The sequence below is a fragment of the Thermobia domestica genome, chromosome 13 (genome assembly GCF_964235325.1).
Source record: "Thermobia domestica chromosome 13, izTheDome1.hap1.1, whole genome shotgun sequence".
Taxonomy (NCBI): Eukaryota; Metazoa; Arthropoda; class Insecta; order Zygentoma; family Lepismatidae; genus Thermobia; species Thermobia domestica.
In genome coordinates, this window is record NC_137466.1 from 38,036,597 (window position 1) to 38,044,919 (window position 8,323).

The window sequence follows — 8,323 nt, forward strand, 5'->3', positions numbered from 1 at the left end:
TCGAACTATTTAGTATGGCACTATCGTCACATAGTAAGGATTAAGGTTCGAGTTTCAGACTCACATTCGACTAAGTTCCAGAATGGTCAGAAATGCCGCATTGTCTTCTTATTTTGAGAACAGTAAATTGATTTAAATAAAGTATTTCCAGAAAGTCATTCGATTTAAATAAATCAACCCTTTGTATTTCTCTTCGGTATATTATTGGACCGTCGAAATTTATTTTCCAATAGCATTTAGTTTTATCAACCATCCATTTACAACTGAGTGACGCAGCAGGAAATTAATCAGAGAACACTTTTCTAATCTTCACAATTTGGAGTCATTCGGAACATTTGAATATATACTTTGCATTTTACAGTGATCAAAATAACTAAATAGGATATATTTTCATTATACAGTGTGATTCAACATGAATAATAAGTTTTACCAGAAAACTGGTACAGCAGTTTAGACTATGCTACACGTCAAGAAGTATCTGTTATAATTTTCACATTACATGTTTAGCTGATGTACTGACTTGTCAAATTTAAGATTGCTTTATTATTTAATTTCATAATTGACTTTATTTCAGATTCTGATCGAAGATTAATGAATCACATACTTTCTGCGGTAACGGAAGTATACAAAAGAGTATCTGCTGTAGAAAATAAGTTAAACTCACTGATAGCAGGAGCAACAGAAATTAACTCCAGCTGTATTCCTGAAGAAGATGATCAAATATTCCAAGTGCTTCCATTAACTTCAATGGAAGAATTCGACACATATGAAAAAAAGCTGGAGAATCGGACATACCAGACAAAATTAGTAAGTATACACAATTACTTTAAGAAACGATGGAATACGCCATTAGCAATACCAATAGTATTTTTATCTTGATGCGTGTTTTTTTCTAAGCTGCAGTCGTTTCAATTTCCGTTCCTCGTTCCTCATCTTCAAGCACTACACTTACTCTCCAACATTCATTGTTTAGCATTTTTTTTTTTTTTTACGATAATGGTGTAGAAATGAATTCGCATTGACGTTTTCCGGTAACTTCTGAACTTACGTCTCGGTAGTTTCTCTTATTTTCTTCTTCACATTTTCTTTTTTACAACTGGGTTCATCAGTCACAACTTTTATCTTTTTTTTTGAGGGGGGGGGGGCATTTTAACAAATGTAATAAGATTTAGTCAATTTAATATAACAGTTTTCATTGCTTCACAGCACAACCGGCGCCAAGTGGGCTTTGTAGCGAGCAAACACCGTATGCGTGGATTTTCTCAGGGTTCTCCCATTTCTTTCATTTAAGCATATTATCCATCCATACAGCTAGCAAGTGAACGTCCCGGGACGCGAAAAAATCAGAAAGAAATAGGGGAACGCTGATCACTATCGTGCTGAGGTGGTGTACGCCATAGCCCCCTACTTCGAGCACTGACGACGAGCAAAGTAATATATAGTATAGAATAAAATCTTAAAACAGTTGAGAGTATTAAAACTTTGTTCTTTTTTAATTTTACAGGTGAAGATATTGGCTACATTGGAGAGCTTGATGTGAAATCTCTTGTAATCAACATTTTGAGAAGACTGATTGCTGATTCTCTTGCGGTGCAATTTTCCTTTTCTGGGAGAGTATCTCCCAGCAATACTGTTAAGAGGCCCTTCTCTTGTACAATTCTGTGCAAGACAATATATGGTAAATATTTTCTCATTGAGCTTCCATGTAGTCGAGTAGTTTGTCTTTGTTGTATGCGATCCTGGACTCATTTCTGGTGAAATGTATTTTTCGGCATTAGCCCAACATCATGAAGTAGTTAGATAGCTATCTGAATTAAGGGGTAGCGGCTTGACGTCCAGAAACCACAAAGGATGGAGCTAGGAATCTATGCACTAAAAACGTATAACCACTTGAGCATGTTCTTTGGCCTAGCTGTCCATCCGTTCAAATGCAATGAATTTACTTTCTTCAAATTTATTGTTTTTATTGTGCTAGTGTAGTTTGTTATATTATATTCACAAAACATAATGAAGACGTGTAGTTTCCATCCTAAGTAGAGTTTATTATATTCACAAAACAATGAAAATGTGTAGTTTCTATACCTGCTGCTATCTTTGTAATTAGCAAACATTTAATTCACAATAACTTGAGGAAATGATCAGATCCATATTAGGGAACATTTTCATACCTTTGTGCATCCAATATAACAATGTTTCCATCGGAGTTTTAATGCATTGTTTACCATCAGTGCTGAGAAGCAACGTTGATTTAACTCTTATATTTTGTAGTTTGGTGAAACCAGAAGATCAATTACATCTATTTATTTACTTATTTATTTTTTCATACATGGATTACATTTCGTTCAAGGGGGAGTGGTGGTTCAGTGATAAAGAGTTTACCTACGATGCTTGGGGTCCCTGGTTCGATCCCAGCTCGCGTCGTGTGGACTTTGTGATGGACAAACACCGTGCTCGTGGGTTTTATCGGGGTTCTTCCGTTTTCTCCCACTTTCTTCATTCATTTCTCATCACCGTCTCCTTTACCTTAACCGGAATAATCGTCGGACGTAAAACTTAAAGATTTCATTTCATTTCATTTATAAATTTCGTTCACCAAACCAAAGAATGTTAAGAGGTAAAACAACGTTGCTTTTCAGCACTGAAGAAGGTACAAGTTATGGATTGAAACTTTGCTATAGAAACATAGCTATATTGGATACGTAAAGGTAGAAATTTTATGATTTTTGTATGACTTTTGTATGCAGCTAGTGGAAAGTTGTTTACTTACACATTCACTGTAGAATATGTTGTTTTATGAATAATCTCTAAAAATGTTGCCTCTTTTTTGTTATATCTTACTGAAAAAAAATATTCATTTATTTATTTATTTTACAGCTGCAGTCAAAAAGATCTATGGGGAGGAAACCGAAAGCAAGATTAAGAAGTTAATGTGCCACTGGCTCCAGCAGGCAAAATATCGGTCACAGAGAAGGTAAGTTTCTTTCTTTTTTCGGGAAATTTAGTTTGTCAGAAAGAAAGAAAGCAATTTCCTTTTAGTACCACACCTGCAGAATGTTTGGGAATCTTGTATAAAATAAAAATATGTTCTTTCTGGAAGTTTTATATATTTCCTCCGTGTGATTGATTAAATGGTATTGTGAATTTAAGCACTGAGAGAATTGGGACCAACCTTTGTTTCCGAAAAAAATTAAAAGGACGAAAGATTATTTTAGGTTTTACAAGAATCTATTATTGCTTCCTTGTCACTTCACCAACTCAGATTTAGGGTTTTAAAGTCTAAGCTGTAGAGCATTAGACAATACCACTATAAACTGTCTTGTGTGTTGTCTGCTTATGATTAATTAGATGCTCATAGGTAACACAGAGCCCTACTGATGAAGAGATAAAATCATGTCACATAGGTGTCTTATTTGTATCATGAATTGTAACTTTGTAATTTTACGTGTTAGGTAGTATAGAATGAGGATTAATGAAAAAAAAATTTTTTTCACTAGGAAGGATCATGCAGGTTCAAGAATTTAGTAATTCAAAGTCAATGTTATTGCAAATACATTATGATTGTCAGTGTCGTATTTACGATTTTGTTTCGGGAAGGGCTATGCTAACTTTCGGGGGAGCTTTGCCTGAAAGTGTGAAAATTCTGCAAGATATTTCATATACTTTACTATAGTAAGTAAGATTTCGGAGGGGGCTTAAGCCCGGAAGCCTCCCCCCCTAAATACGCCACTGATGATTGTATATTAAGTGTTAGAATCATCTCATAACTGTAGATTGCTATCTTGATAATAAGATATTAGAGGTTTAGTAAGATCAAGATCGTTTGAGCTAAGCTTTCTTCTCGACAATAATGCATTTTTAATAAAACAAAATCTTACCAAAACAACTACTTTGAATAATAGTGTTGTTCTGTTTCGACAATATATCATTATTTATGTCAAGATAATGTATAAGGAAGGTAATGATATATTGCGCAAACAGTAACAACATTATTATTAAAAGTGGTTGCTTCTGTGAATAGTCTTATAAAAAAAGTATTTCCAAATCTACAATGAGCGGCATTTAAAATCACTTTTAATTCTATCCATATTAATTTCTCTTTAAGAGTGATGGATTGTACTGGTAATAATTGTATATGAAACTAAAATCATTGCTATCACTACAGAAGGATTTTTTTTGTTTTGTTTTGTTTTGTTTCGAACAACGTCTTACAATACTTAAGTGAAATACATTTTTGCTTCTGAAGTATTGATTTATTTTTTCCTGTAAGACAGTAGTCTAGCAAGGAAAGGACTTTGTCATGATTGCCAAATGCATATCTGCATGTGTATTTCGAAAGAAACTAAAATTAGAAGCTCAACAATGAAACCTAAGATGCAAGTGTACTCTAATATATTTTTAACGCGCAAATCTGTTTTGATTTTGTATTGTGTTAAGAGTCATTCCATGTCACAGCAACATGCCGAAAAATTGAATTGCCTGAAACTTTGTACACACAAATAATGTTTTTATATTCTCTTACTATATCTAAAGCGGTTTTTATACGGTTACATTTGAAAGATTTCCTTAATTTTCAAAGAAAACAAAATATCTGTTGTGCGGGAATTCACGAAGGGTATTATTACGGTTTTTGACCAATCAGAAACTAGGTACTGCAAACTGATTCATATTCAATACAGAATCAGATTTCTTAGTTTCAAAGCTTTAAAATGATGTATCAAAATTTTTATTTTACAACTCTTGTTTGACAGGATATAATATTTTTTTGTTTACACTTGTACCGCTCTCTCCAGAGAGAGAAAAAAGTTAAATTGTCCGAAAACCCGAAAAACAAGTATTTTTAAGTACAAAGTTTCAGGCAGTTCAATTTTTTAACATGTTGCTGTGTTATGAAATGACTTAATTGCATACAATACAAAATTAATACAAATCTACACACACATTTGCAATTGGGGTTTGATTTTTTGAGCTTCTAATTTTAGTATCTGTTGAGAAACATACGTAGACATCCATTTGGCGATCATGACTTAGTCCTTTCCTTGTAAGTTAGATGAGTAATAAAGTAATTCAGCTATCGAGATTCAAAGAACAGATAATGTGATTGAATTTGTCCTCAGTTACACGTAAGTTTTTTGTCTCCCTACCCCGCCCTCTTTTGGGAGTTTTCCAATGTGCTTACCTCCCGTATGTGGATCCCTGGTTAGATTTCAGCTTCCGCCAAGTAGGCTTCGGGGTGGACAAACACTGTGTGCCAGGGTTTTCTCGAGTTTCCTCCGTTTCCTCTCACTTTCATTTCTCTATTTCACTCATTATCACCACCGTCTCTAGCCTACAGGACATAACCTTGGGACGTAATATTGAATATTTCCTTTAATTTTTTCTTTCCTTTTTTGTAGTTACATATTAAAAATTTAAATAGCTGGTATAGAGAAAATTTTTTGGATCTTTTGTTAACTTGCACGAGGCAAATATCGTGACGATTCATTGGCATTGCAATTCCATTTTTTTTCTTTTACTAAAAGAAATCAGAAATTTTGGGATTACAGACTTTTGCAAACACCAAAAATTGCGTCTAAACCATTATATTGAATAGTGACTAATTTGACAACAATCTGTACGGTAGTAAACCACACAGTTTGAATTTACTTCCGTTGCTCACACTCTATTTACTTACTTTATTTAGCACTTGCTTTGTTTCCAGCTTAGCTTAAATTGCATCTGTACACGAATCACATTATTCATAAACAACGGTAAATACAGGGTAAGTCATCTGTTACGATAGATACGACCTAGTAGGTCTTCTATTGCGAGAAAGTCTGATTTTGGAAATTAAATATAAATATCTTTACTAATGCTTTTAGGATGTAAATCTTGAAGCGAGAAAAGTACACTGCTCAGTTAATGCATTAAATTCGCATCTGTATTTTCCAGGGAGTTCAAGAAAACCGCCTCGATGGACCGAGAAAATGGTGGTTGAAGCAGGAGGATGTTATATATTTTTTTTATTTTATAACTGTATTTTATTGATTTATACATGATCTATGTTAAAAGAAAACTATTACGATTTTTTAAAATTTGACATTACAATGTAAACCTTTGAAGATTTTACCAAAGATTATGAAGATTATACATAGAAGATTTTTACCAAATAAAATTGATTTATTCAGAGCTAACCAATTTCTCTTTTTATTTCCTTCTCAGTATTACTTAGCATAGTCAATAGATTCTGCTATCAGTGGATGAAGTTATAGGAAATTGTTCGAATAGCGTAGAGGTAAATATCATGCACTGTCGGTAGATATACCATATCGGCCCGAATATAAGCTACATCTTAAAATTTGAAAAGGAAAAAAAAATATCTGTATATAAACCAAATGAAGAAAACAAATTAAACGCAATGATAAATCAGAATATTATCAATAATGCCGACTGTTTTGACAGTGCTGTTGTTGGATAATATTGTGGTATTTATAACGCAGCTAGTTTCAACAGTTCTATTGTTCATTATTATTATTTCAAAATAGAAAATCAACCTTTTTTTAACAGCATACGATATGATGAAATTTTATAATTGTACGGTTGCAATATAAGACGCATCCAAACTTTGACAACTGGAATTTGGATAAAATGTGCAGCTTATACCCTGGCCAATACGGATAGTGGTAAATACACGAGGATGAGCTGAGAGGCAGTGAGTTTGGGTCTGAAGATCTCACAGGAGTATGATGTGTGTTTCTCATCGTTTCTCTGCCTTTATTGTTCCACTTTCGGTTTTTTTATCTTGGTCTCTCACACAACTCTACAACAGAAATTCACTGCATCATTTTAGTTCAGTTTTAAATAAAGGTAAATGTAGAATGACGGTAACATAGGTGAACCAAAATCATCTTGATCGGAATCAGTCCTATTGAAAATGCTCCGACATCATTATTCATGTTCAAATAGTTCTGAATTATGTTCTGCGGTTTTGTATAACAATTTCAGACGATCTTCGAGCTTTCGTAGTAGTTCACTGGTAGTGCTCCCTCTGATGTGTGGGATCTCTGGTTCGTTCTACCTCGCGCCAAATGGGCTTTATGGAGCACAAGTTAAACCACAAATAACATTTCAATTTCATTTTGACGTCTTGCACAACGAACACACTACCCATCGTGTTACGTTGCGTATTAGGATGGTTTCTTCACATGTTTTCACAGTACTTTCGGGTGTCCGCTTTCCAGATAGCCTCTTCTGGAACAATATCAGGTAAGGGATCGTTAGGTCAATTAATTACGACTGTTGTATCTGAAGATATATATTTGATTCATAATTATGTGGACTATAATAGAAACAAGAAGGTCGTATGTTGCTTATACTTCAAACAACTCGTACTTTTATTGGTAAGCTTACTACTTGTCAGATAACCCTCGTATAACAACTTATATAGTAGAATTAACATGGATGATAAGGTTCTAGTCCATCAGTTTTCATTTGTTCTGATGGTGCACAATGACACTTTTCGAAAGGGGAAACGGTCTGCAATAATGGACAACTACAGAAGTAAATGTGGAAATTAGCCAAAGGCAGGGGCGTACGCAGGAATTTATTTCGAAGAGGGTTCAAATCTTTTCGGGGGGAATCAAGTTCAACATGAAGTCCAATTATATTAAGATAAGTAAAATTACACCTAAATTTATGCTAAATTTATAGAAAAGTGATTTGGGGGGATCAGGACCCCTAGGATTCACACCTGCGTACGCCCCTGGCCAAAAGTACGCGAAATGTAGCCAAAGACAACCCTAACTAAACCAAAGGCAAGCTAAACGAAGCGAAAGGCAGTTCTAACCCAACCAAAAGAAAGCTTAATACAACTATAGTTAAACCAACGGCAAGCTTAGCTTAGCCAAAGACAAGCCTACATTAGCCAACGGCAAGCTGACCTTAGCCAAAGACAAGCCTACATTAGCCAAAGACAAGTTTACGTTAGCCAAAGGCAAGCTTACGTTAGCTAAAGACAAGCCTATCTTAGTCAAAGGCAAGCCTAAATTAGCTAAAAACAAGCAAAGTGCAAAGTAAACTACGCTACTTACACCTGTCATTAAGTTTTCAGTAGATCTAAATTCGCTTGCGCAAGCTTGCATATCGCTTGTTTGGCGTGTCTTTCGCTTGCATTTAGCTTAATCAGGCTTGCCATTAATGAGTTTCGCTTATACTTGGCTTGCGTTTGAGATAATTTGACTTGAGTTTCAGTTGTGAAGGCAAGCTTGCAGCAAGCCTTGCCCTGATGTAACTAACTAGCTTGCCCCAAGCTTGTAGCAAGCTAAATTGACCTGCAACAGCAAGTTTG

At 34.6% G+C, this 8,323-nt stretch overlaps 1 long non-coding RNA gene across 1 annotated transcript; it reads left to right on the forward strand.

Annotated features, from left to right (window-relative positions):
* Positions 1–541: 541 nt before the first annotated feature.
* On the forward strand, positions 542–6,165 carry LOC145669163 (uncharacterized). The gene is made up of 4 exons (XR_014128156.1): positions 542–807; positions 1,505–1,678; positions 2,875–2,971; positions 5,929–6,165. It is a non-coding gene; the product is annotated as an uncharacterized LOC145669163 (long non-coding RNA).
* Positions 6,166–8,323: the final 2,158 nt, after the last annotated feature.